The sequence below is a fragment of the Malus sylvestris genome, chromosome 8 (genome assembly GCF_916048215.2).
Source record: "Malus sylvestris chromosome 8, drMalSylv7.2, whole genome shotgun sequence".
NCBI lineage: Eukaryota > Viridiplantae > Streptophyta > Magnoliopsida > Rosales > Rosaceae > Malus > Malus sylvestris.
The window spans coordinates 20,644,985-20,656,745 of NC_062267.1; the positions used below are offsets into that span (position 1 = coordinate 20,644,985).

An 11,761-nucleotide genomic window follows, 5' to 3' on the forward strand; every position below is an offset into this window, starting at 1 on the left:
GCTTGCTAGCCATTTCTTTCCTCTCAAACTCAGTCTTAAGGCACTGATCCTTACTGAGCTTTTCTCCCTTTGTCATGGGAACATCACAGCCATTCGAGTCTTCCATATTGAACCTTTTCAATGTATGCTCTTTGTGATAAACCAAGTAGTCCTTTACTTCGATCCCTTGTGATCTGAATACCAAGAATAAAAGTTGCCTCTCCCATATCTTTCATCTTAAAGTGTTTGGACAGAAATTTCTTGGTGTCACTTAGCAATGATGCATTATTGCATGCTAATAATATGTCATCTATGTAAAGAATGAGAAAAATAAAACGGTTTCCATTCCTTTTCATGTAAACACACTCATCACTAGGGCTTTCTTCAAAACCATGTGATGAAACAACCTCATCAAACTTCAAATTCCACTATCTCGAGGCCTGTTTCATTCCATAAATGGACCTGTTAAGTTTACATACCAAATTATCTTTCCCTTCTTAAATGAAACCCTTTAGTTGCTTCATGTAGATCTCTTCTTTAGGATTTCCATTCAAGAATGCAGTCGTAACGTCCATTTGATGCAAAAGTAGATCGAAGTGAGCCACTAGTACCATGCTCACTCTAAAATAGTCTTTTGTAGATACTAGAGAAAATGTTTCATTATAATAAACCCTTTCTTGCTGAGTATAACCCTTTGCTACGAGTCTGCTTGGTATGTTTCAATATCACCCTTTGAGGGCTAGTTTGGTATTGCTGTGCTTTGAAGAAAAAAACACTGTTTTTGTTGTGCTGTGAGAATAAGCTCATTTTTGCTGCTTCACATTTTTAGTTTTTTTTTTTTCACCAAAAATTGTGAAAATAAGCTGTATTTAAGTATTTACCAAACATTTTTTTTAGCTCAGCTTTTTTTTATACCCATTTTTTATAAAAGCACCTCAGTACCAAACCAATACTGAGTCTATTTTGGTCATGTAAACCCATTTGCAGCTTATTGGTTTACATCTTTGTGGAAGCTCAACCAACTCCCACACTTTGTTTTTATTCATGGAATCCAATTCTGATTGCATAACTTCTTGCCAATGTGCATTATTGAGACTCTCAATTGCTGCCTTGAAGTTTAATGGATCTTCTTCTTGACTACTAAACTCAGCTTCTTACAGATACACAAGGAAATCATCTGAGATTGTTGGCTTTCTTACAAGAGTGGATCTTCTGGTTTCCATATGCACATGCTCAATGTGCTCCTCTTGAATGGTTGATGTGTTGTTCAACTGCACATGTTCTTCTACAATTATTTCTTCTTATTAAGTAGCTTATGTTGGTTCTGCAACTTGCTCATTTTGCACTGGAATTGGTACAACAACTTCATCTTTCACAACATCAGCTAGGGTTTCTTTTTGCATTGCTGTGATCTTTTCATTCCAGTCAAGATTTTCCTCCCATTGATCATCATTAACTTCTTCAATGAAATTGGCTCTCCCAGTTTCAATGAATCTCGAAGTATAATTGGGGCAATAAAACCGGTAACCCTTAGTTCTTTATGGATACCCTATAAAAAAGCATGTGATTGTTCTTCTTCTCCATTGGATTGTATGCTCTTGCTTATGCAGTATATCCCCAAATTCTCAAGTGGTTTAGCACTAGTTTTCTATTAGTCCACAACTTGAAGGGTGTCTTGGGGACAAACTTGCTAGGGACCCTATTTAGCAAGTAATTTGCAGTTTTGATTGTCTCCCCAAAGAAAAGTAGGTAGCTTCGAATTACTGATTAATATCAAACTTAAACTTTGATTTAATAAGCCTACTAACTGAGACTAAATTCCTTCTCATGGAAGGTATATAAGTAACATCAACCAAATCTAGCAAAATAATAATAATAATAATAATAATAATAATTCAAGCCTAACTACTCCAATGAACTCCACTACAACTCTAGCTCCATTGCCCATGAAAACTGACACCTCATCCTTGTTTAGCACCCTCTTACCAATGTACCGCTGCAATGAGTTTGTTACATGAATTGTAGCACCAGTGTCAAGCGACCAGGTATCATAAGACATCTCAACCAAATTCAATTCAAAACAAACTGAAATTTTATGCACCATACCTTCGTTTTTCTTACTTTCTTTGTTTTCCTTCCAATGTTTATAACTAGTGCACTCCTTTTTCAAATGTCCCACCTTTTTGCAAAAGAAACATTTTATTCCAACACCTTTATGAACTTTCAGATGGTTATTGCCCCTATTGACCCTTCTCACAACCCTTTTATCGTTTTTTTGTGGAGGATTGTCTTTCTCATTGGGAGGATTTGCAAGGTTGACATTCTACACTGCATTGACTTGTTTCTTCCCCTTATCTTGTCGAATATTTTGCTCTTCATGCACACATATGGCAATCAGCTCGTTGAGGTCCCATTTTTGTTTCTGAGCTATGTAAGTACTCTTCAACTGAGAGTACTCAGGGGATAAGGAATTTAGGGTGAGATGAACTAGAAAAGGATCATCTATCTTAATGTTAAGTGCATTAAGTTTTGCAGCTGCATCAACCATTGAGAGAATATGCTCTCTCACATCACCACCAAGGTACTTAGTGGTTATAAAGGTGTTCATTAGTGTTCCAGTTTCAACCTTCTCGGATTCCTTGAACTTTGCTTCTATGGAGTCAAGGTATGCCTTAGCATTGTCTGACTCAGTGATTGCCCCTCAAACCAGATCAGACATTGATCTTTTGATTACCAACAACGCCATTCTGTTAGCCTTAACCCATCTTTCATATTCATTCTTCTTTTTTGCAGTTACATCATCATCAGGCTTGGCTAGTTCATTCTTTCTTAGAGCTAAATCGAAATCCATGAGCTCTAGTGTTATTACAATATCTTGCCTCCACTTCTTATAGTTGGTTCCATTGAGTGTTTGAATTGAATTCAGGGAGTTAATTACTAAAATATTTTCAAAAAAAATAAGTATTCAAGCCTTTATATTCTGCATAGCTAAAACAACTCAATCATTGTTTGATTTTTCAAGGTTAATCAGTAGTAGTGCAAAACATATAAGTTGCATAAGTAATGGTAAGGCCATCCACCTTTGTTTGGCAATTAACTTTCACATCTTATGCATCTTGTACATTTTCACTGAGCTATCAGTAACCGAACTAATGTAGATTAGTCACACCTTTATTTGGAGATATAACATCATTGTTATGGCTACTGATATAAGATGATTAATTAAACCTTGAATTTTTAGCAGTTCTTGAATGATTGAAACGAGTTTGTTTGTGTCTCATTCATTCAATTACATCTCAAAAAACATTGATCATGTTATAAATTTCAACATGCTATGAACCTTAAAACTTTCGATCATTATACATTCTTAACAATCAAGACTTCTGAAGCAAACAATTTCTGAGTTTTAATAGGCCAAAATCAGTTATGCATGGTAGACAATTTTAGAGTTTTCGTGAATACAAACATGATACAAGAAGCAGTCATGGCACTTGTTTGCAGTCTTATATGTATATATTACTTAGTTTTATATTCAATCGAGATTCACATACATGTGCAGGGATAATATCTCTCAAACTTTGTATATATAAGTATGCATGCAAGCATTAAATATAGCATCGGGAAAGAAACCAAAATCAAAACTTGAAGAAATTTCAGTTCATTCATATTGCATGCATGATTTCATGTATGTTAGTTCTCTTATGGATTTTAACTACATAAACATTGGCTATGATACCAACTGTTAGACTTAAACGTTCATGCAAGTAAAAAATGTACTAACCTTGCGAAGACATCACCCTAGCATAGCAAGCATTGAAAATTGCAGCAAGTACTCTTGAACACCTTGATCTACAAGGAGGGCCTTCTGTTGGAGTAATAATAGAAAATATGAAAATTAACAATATAATTCCAATGATAAGAATCATAAAGAAATTCACAACATCAATTATATATGAGATTAATATAAACAACTAGAGTAAAAGTTAGAATAACTGACAAACTTGGAGATTGAGGCTTGCATAAATGCAATGTCCTAAAAATAGAATTTCGCCCCTACTCTTGTGCTTGTAGTTCGATAGGCGTCCATCTCCCAGGATTCAACAATCTATAATCCGAAGTCAAAGCACTTTAATCTTCGGACTCTAGCGAACTTTATATATTCCGTACTCTCAAGACACGACTCGGAATTTGACTAAGAATGAGAGAAATAAGTGGGGAAACCCTATTTCTCAAAAGAGTAGAAATTAACTCTAATTTTTCTATATCTTAATGATAATGGTTTCATGAGTTTATATAGAACCCAAGTACTTCTTGTTAAGGAGATGTAACTTTTCATCTATAAGTATACATCACTTATCAAGAGAATACATCTAAACAATATAACCTTTCTAAGAAATTAGTTAACACTATTTTTCATTCAATTATTAAAATTATATATTACAATATTTTATACTATAATATATAATTTCCAACACCTTCTGCACACTCATCACGACCGTATTACTTGAACCTATGGGGAGTTCTCTAAGTATATGTTTCGGTGGTGTATGCAGGGACCTTCCTTTGGTATTTATACTACTACAACCCTAGTGCACATTCCCATAATCATACACTAGGATCCCTTATTGTACAAGGATATAATCTACCAAATCTCAATCCAAATAGGATAGTATTAAGAACCCGTATTCTCCAATTATAACCGGATTATATACCTTACTTGGAGTCCAAGTTATAGCTTATAACTAAACCCTAATCGCACTTACATTCCACAACAATCCTTATTAAGTATATTGACCTATTAGCCGTTGGATTAGAGTCTAACAACCAACAAATGAACCCTAGCTAGAGCTATTAGGTGCACAATTAGTTTGCTTCCATTTTAAGGATGGTATGATCCATTTTTCTTTCATCTCAAAAGATACATTGTCATTTTAAAGCAACTTAATTAGCTGTGTAGAGTCGACAATCAAATCCTACGAATAATTTACAATTAAGAAAGTATGAAAATATCCGTAACACATGCTATCAAAATTGACATTGCGAATAATGAGCTTGGTGATTAGGATTTTTCTTTTCAATTTTGCATCTTCAACCTATAGAGTCTCGGGTTTAAACCCTCTTCCTCCCCTTAATCAATGTAGCTTAAAAAAATAGTTTTAACTATTGAATCTATAAGTAAGAAAACTTTTTTTTTTTTGTTTCCATCGACTTACGCCAAAATATAAAATTATTTTCAGCTATTGAATTACGATATTTACTGATAAGGGTATAGTTTAGGATATATGACACAGTAGGTTATGTAATTTCCATTCAAACCCTAACCTCATTTACCATTTCTTTTTGCCAAACCTTAACCTCCATTTACCATTTGATCTGCGCTTTTGTCCCCCTAAGAAATTTTTCATTGCACCCAGAACATGGGTGATATAATATGTGTCATTATATAAGTGGAAGAAAGTTTTGTTTTTCAAAATATTAATTTTTTAACACAACTATTCTGTCACTTGTATAATAGCACGAGGTGTATTATTTTGTGTTCTGAGCACGTCGAAAAATCTGTCTTTCTTGTGGTGCATAGTTATAAATTATAATCAACTGAGATTAAACTTGAAGCATAAACAGTTCAAGCAAAAAAAAAGGCTGGGAAGTGCATTAAGTACGATCTTTGAGCAGCAAAGATGCTCCACTTATCGCAGACACTGGCAAATCACTGCCTCATTTGGTAAAAAGGGGCAAAGTTAATTAGCTAAAGCTAGGTTAAAGCATCAGCTGTGTTTGCGTGACACATGGCAGTGAGTGCCCAAATACAACCGAATGACTCCAGATTCTTTTCCGTGATTGTTTTATACTGTATTTTATGTAATTAATTAATTACAATTAGTGAAAGTTTCGTATCTCAATAGGGACTGTTAACCGGAATATACATATTGTACTATTTTCTATACATCAAAACAAGAAGTCATGTTTTTTATATGGTGTGGTTGACAATAATCAAAAGCTGCTTGATTGTGGGAGGTCTTGAGTTTGATGTTCCGAGCTGATGAGTCTACTTGATTGTAGCCACAGGCAGGGTAAAATTTTTTATAACCTCTTCAAATCTGGAAAGGATGGATAACCGTCACTTATAACCAGTTGTCATTCTTAAAAAAAAAAAAAAAAAAAAAAAGATAAATCATACATGGTTAAAAGGAATCCTTGTTAAATCGATTATTTTAAGTGAAGTTAATGGGATCGCTTATCATTGTTGTTATTGTTGCAAGTATATTTGTACCCAATACAATGTATTATTATTCTTGAAGATCTTGGAGTAGCTACATTATCTGTCCATGTATTTTAATATCGAGCACCAAATCTTTCTTTTCAATTGACTTAGGTGCTAGGATTCAGAAAATTCTCAATCATGTGGATGAAATCAACCGAAAAAATCATTTTGATGGAATCTTACGATATCTATGGGTTTCTTTTTTGTTGAGAATTGAAGACGATCTTGAACCAGCGACATTGGTTGGTTTCCTTATTTTCTTTACTTTAATAAAAGCTTTTTTTTTTTTTTGTTGCATTAGAGAAAACGAAATATGAATCTATTCTAATCTTTTTTTTATTTTTTTTTTATTTTTTTTTATGAATGAGAGCGTTAGTGGGTTAAATTGTTGGTTGTTTGGAGGAAGGAAGATCGGTAGAAATCAAATGCACATCAAAATACATAGATATAATTGTTTTCCGTCGCTGCAATAATGTTATTTTCATCTCTAATGGCGGTTTTTTTTTCCCTTGGCGCATCGATGGAGCACAAATAGCCCCCATAGAAAAATTAACCTTTACACGTTTAACACACCAACACAACTCACTTCGTCCCTTTACACATTGCACCTCTTTGGGCTTGAGTGCAAGCCTATGTGAGAGATGGAGAGAGAGTCAACTAGTTATCCTTTTTATGGAAATAAACTAGTAGGATTCTTCAAAATGATGATAGATATTGAAGAAAGGGGCCAAGTAAAGAGCCTAAAATAAAATCCAAACCCCCCTTCTTCTCACTTTGGATTTATAGAATATTAAAAACCCATCAACCCTTTTTTGACTAGAGGTTTACAAGTTTTTTTTTTTTTTTTAACAAATGACATTATTTACACTAATAACTACTCCAATCCTTAGAGTAAAACTCAAATTTTAAGTTCTAAACTTAACCCAAGTTGCTCTAACCCTTGGGGCAAATATGAGTTAAAACTCAAAACTCATTTCTAGGACAAATTTAGCCCAAAATTCCCCCCTATGTTAGTGGAGTTAGCCCCCCATATATGTATATTTTTTTTAGTTTTATATTTATAAATTTATTGAATCTAACAGTTAAGATCTAATTTGATCAAATCCAACGGTAAAAAAATATATAATTGTCCAAATTTAAATCAAACGGCTAAAGTAATTAAAAAAATTATTTTATGTATTTCATATTCTTTTGTAGTGTTCCACGAGTTTCATGGTGTCGGTTTGGTGATTTTTCAATATTTATCGGAATCTAAATATATTTAGGTTAAAATGTTAATAAATTAAATTAGGATAGTCTACAAATTTTTGGTTTTTTTAAAAGTTAATTTAAGAAAAAAATATCCTAAATTTATTATTTAATAATCTTGGGCCCAAAATTTAACTCATAAGGGTTGGAAGAGAAAAACTGTTTCTAGATTAAAAATCTTAGGTTTTATCCCAAGGGTTAAAGAGGTGGGAGACTAGGTAAGCTTCACATTGAGCTAACAATAATGTAGTTCAAATTTGTTTTTCACAAAAATCAAACCTAAGACCTCAATCATTTATAAGTGAAAAAAAAATCATTAGACCGTAGTACTAAGTAACATGTTTACAAGGCTATTAGTTAGCCATAAATCCTTCTTTACTTTTTGGCATCAAACTAGGCAGAACCTACTTCAGGATTCCCTCGCACTATAGGGTTCCTTTCAAACACATGTCTCTCTCTCTTTCCATACCCTAAAAGGAGGACGAGCCTTATATTATTTTGCAGCCAAGGTGAAAGTTTGAAAACCATCGACTTTCCTAAAGCAATATTTTTATATAGTGCTTTATATAGGCTTTACATTTATAACTAGAGTGACCTAAAAAAGTCTCTGCCTTGAAAACCCTAGTTTCCGTAGTATATATGCATTATTTTCGTATAGAACATGCGATTCCGTGAAGGGTTCTATTACTATATCACGATGTGCATGAGTGGGAGCTGCATGCGACGTGGTGCCAATTCAATGGTCGAAACCTCTCAATGGTAAATTAGCATTACACTTGTAGAGATGCCAAGCACATAAGACTTTGACAGATCTGGCCATTCAATGAGTGCCTTAGCTAGCCAACTCATTGTACTATTGCAATATTGAGTCCCCATGACGATTTTTGCATTTGAAAGTAATTGATCATGGGAAATGTGGTAAATTTACTAACCACCCCTTCTATCATGTTTCTTATGAGGATGAGACTCGGTTTTAATAGTGATTGTTAGCTTAATATACATGGTGGTTTTATTTTCTGGCAATTTAATTTTTTTGGACCTTCTTGTTGTTTAACTTGATAGTTGCATACTACTAGTGTTTTGTGTGTCTCTGGATATTTTCACAGGCAGAATGAAGTTGGTTGGACGTGTGTTATAACTCAATATCCATTATTGGCCTCATATGTCTTTGTTGCCCCCAGTGGTGGTCCAATCATACACTCACACTGTGAAAGACGTGATCAACAATGTGAGTCAGTGAGCCACACTGGAGGAGAACAATTTTAAGATCTCCCTCAAATCCTATTAAGTTGAATTCAGTTCTCTGGGTCCTTAGACTATCTGTGCATATATAGACTTTGTTTAGATGACAAATGCTGGCGATGCTTTATGTTTCTAGATTCAGGAGGAACCAAACATGAGGTTGGAACAATGCAATATTAAGTAAGCTTCTTAGAATTTGTAATCGATGTTACTTTTCATTCAAATGTCATGTGTTATGTGTGCAATATAGGCACCTAAAAACATGTTTCCTTAGTCAATCAAAGTATCTTTCAAATTTTACTTTTCAAACGAATTTCTCTCTTTAAAATCATTATTGGCAAAGATTAGCTGGCAATCGATCACACAAATAGAGAGAGAGAGAGAGAGAGAGAGAGAGAGAGAGAGAGAGAGAGAGAGAGAGAGAGAGAGAGAGAGAGAGAGGAGTAGTAACTTTGTAGCCTTTGTGTGCTTTAAGGCCGCCCACAGGCATCATACCACTGCATGCTTTGTTTAAATTCTTTTGTGGGCTACTTATGGATGAATTTAGATGGAGCTTTTGGAGATAGATACGTACAAATGGAATGGTCTAATATCCGCTGTTATTTTGGATGATTTTGTAATGTATTCTAAAGTCACTTGGTAGAACTTTAACTTTGAGCCAAAATTTGGGTTCGGGCTACAATGGTACATGTACAGGCTTTATACAAGATTTAATCGTTGTAAAAATTTATTAAATTTCCTATATGCAAAATTTAACTTTAATTTTACGATCACTCAATGTTACATAACATAGAAGAAAAATTATGTAATATGACATGAAAACTTTAAAGTTTTCATTCCAAATAGTTAATACAAAAGCTGCAATAATATTTAGTATTATGGAGTACAGTTTAGTGATATTTCTTTTTACTTGTAAGTGAGATGTCTTAGGTTCGATTCTTGTCAAAAACGAATTTGAATTACATTATTAGTAGTCTATTGTGAGGCTTAGACCATCTCCAACCCTTGGGCTAAAAGCCAAATTTTTTAGCCCAGAAACATATTTTCTGCTCCAACCCTTCTGCCCTAAAATTTTAGTCCGGAATTATTAAAGAATGAACTTAGGCTAATTTTTTTCTTAAATCAATTTTTTTTTTAAAAAATAAATATGTAGATTATTGTAAATTAATTTTATGAACATTTTAATCTAAAAAAATTTAAATTCCGATAAACATTTGGCATTTAGCCCGGGGGAAAACTGGGGGGTATTTGGCCTAGAAATAATATTTGGCATTTAGCCTAAAATTTTAACATGGGTTGGAGAGTGTTTAGGGGGGGGGTAATTTGGCTTTTAGCCCAGGTTTGGAGATGGTCTTAGCCTATTTTCCCACCCTTTTGGTAAAGATAATATCGTTTCTTAAAAAAATAAAATAAAATAAAATATAAAAAAAACCGCAATAATATTTCTATTGCTAGCTTTGGCAATATATTCTCCTACTTGCCACTACCCCAAGAGGATACTCGCCTGATCTTCTTTGTGAGGATCCTGGAAATCCTCTAATCACATTCATTCATAGCATATCGTGCGGTCAGAAATCATTGTAAATTTTTTTATTTAAAATTGAAAATAAACAATATCTGACAAAAACTGACCGGATGTGATTGGAGGATCCCCAGGATCGTCACAGAGAGGATACCTAATCCTATGGTGTCCAATCCGGTTAATTGCAACACAAAAATGATAAAAGGGTTATAACCCAATAAGCATATTGCATTTGGGAAAGGTCTAGACCCCAAAAATACTGGGGAATTAATACACACGTGTTTATTCTTTACTGTATAATTGAATTAAACAAAAAAGAACTAAGAGATAAAAATAAACAAGATGTGCAGATAGAGAAAAATGGTGTGTAGAAATAGGATGTGGCTATAACATCCTATGAATTTAAGTTCAACATAAACGAAGTGGGTGAAGATTATGAAGGTATATGATATATTTCTCTAAATTTCACTCATTTATTTAACACAACATTAAATACAACGCGGTAGTGTAGAATCTCCGGCAGAAATCATTTGCCTTGAATGGTGTAAACTTTGTGGTGGCTAAACCTAAAAGGTGAAACCTTTAAATCATTGCGGCTTGCTAGCACTGTGAAAAGGCTGTGAATATAACTGTAAGGGGCGGCAACTGCATAGTCTTAGAGCCGCAAAAGGAGTTGCATCTCTGCCCAAAAAAAAAATTAAAAAGAAAGAATTGTGGGTCGGATTTTTGTTTTGGTTCCCGGCGGCAGCAGCAGCCACCTTGGCTCCGGAGGAGGAGGAGGAGGAGGACACTTGTTAGTTGTTGGGTTTATAAATGAGATGAGCTTTGTACTGTGGAATTAAATGCATGTTTCTCGTATCAGTAACTTTTTCACGAGAGAACGACTTATATGACATGTGTACATGTCTTAATTTTATAATTATGTGACGCTACTGTGTCAATGTACTTGCGTCATGTAAGTTATTCTCTTCCTTCATGTACTTCTTTGGTATTAACAAAAAAAAAAGTATAGCAAGCAGATAGTTGCATTCAATTGGATGTGAGAGAGGGAATATTTTTTAGATGAAATGAAATAAATGGGGGCTTAGTTTAGCAGATTGATGGTTTCATTTAAAATTAAGAGAAACACTTTCATGCGTAGTCTTCTTTTTTTCTCACGTTGTAGTCGTCTGTTTTTTTTCCCTTGTAAGAGGGATGTGCCTCTTACTCTCACTGAAGCTCCAAAACCCTAGGCTCCATTTTTATGTGTTGAAGCTGTCTCCCCAGCTCATCCATCTTCCACTCTGGTAAGGACAAGTGAAAACGTTTTCTCCTTTCCATTTTATGAGAATATTGCTGATGGGCACTTGGCCTTACATCGAAATATTCAGATTTAAAATAAAATGAAATAAAATAGGAGAGAGAGCACGCCCGGTGGGACTCGAACCCACAATCGCCTGATTAGAAGTCAGATGCCTTATCCATTAGGCCACGGGCGCTACTTGTTAAATTTGACCCGAACAATTCAT

The 11,761-nt window shown here is 34.2% G+C and overlaps 1 non-coding gene across 1 annotated transcript; it reads right to left on the minus strand.

Annotated features, from left to right (window-relative positions):
* Positions 1 to 11,658: 11,658 nt before the first annotated feature.
* TRNAR-UCU (transfer RNA arginine (anticodon UCU)) lies at positions 11,659 to 11,731 on the minus strand. Its single transcript has one exon. It is a non-coding gene; the product is annotated as a tRNA-Arg (tRNA).
* Between the last annotated feature and the right edge of the window lie 30 nt (positions 11,732 to 11,761).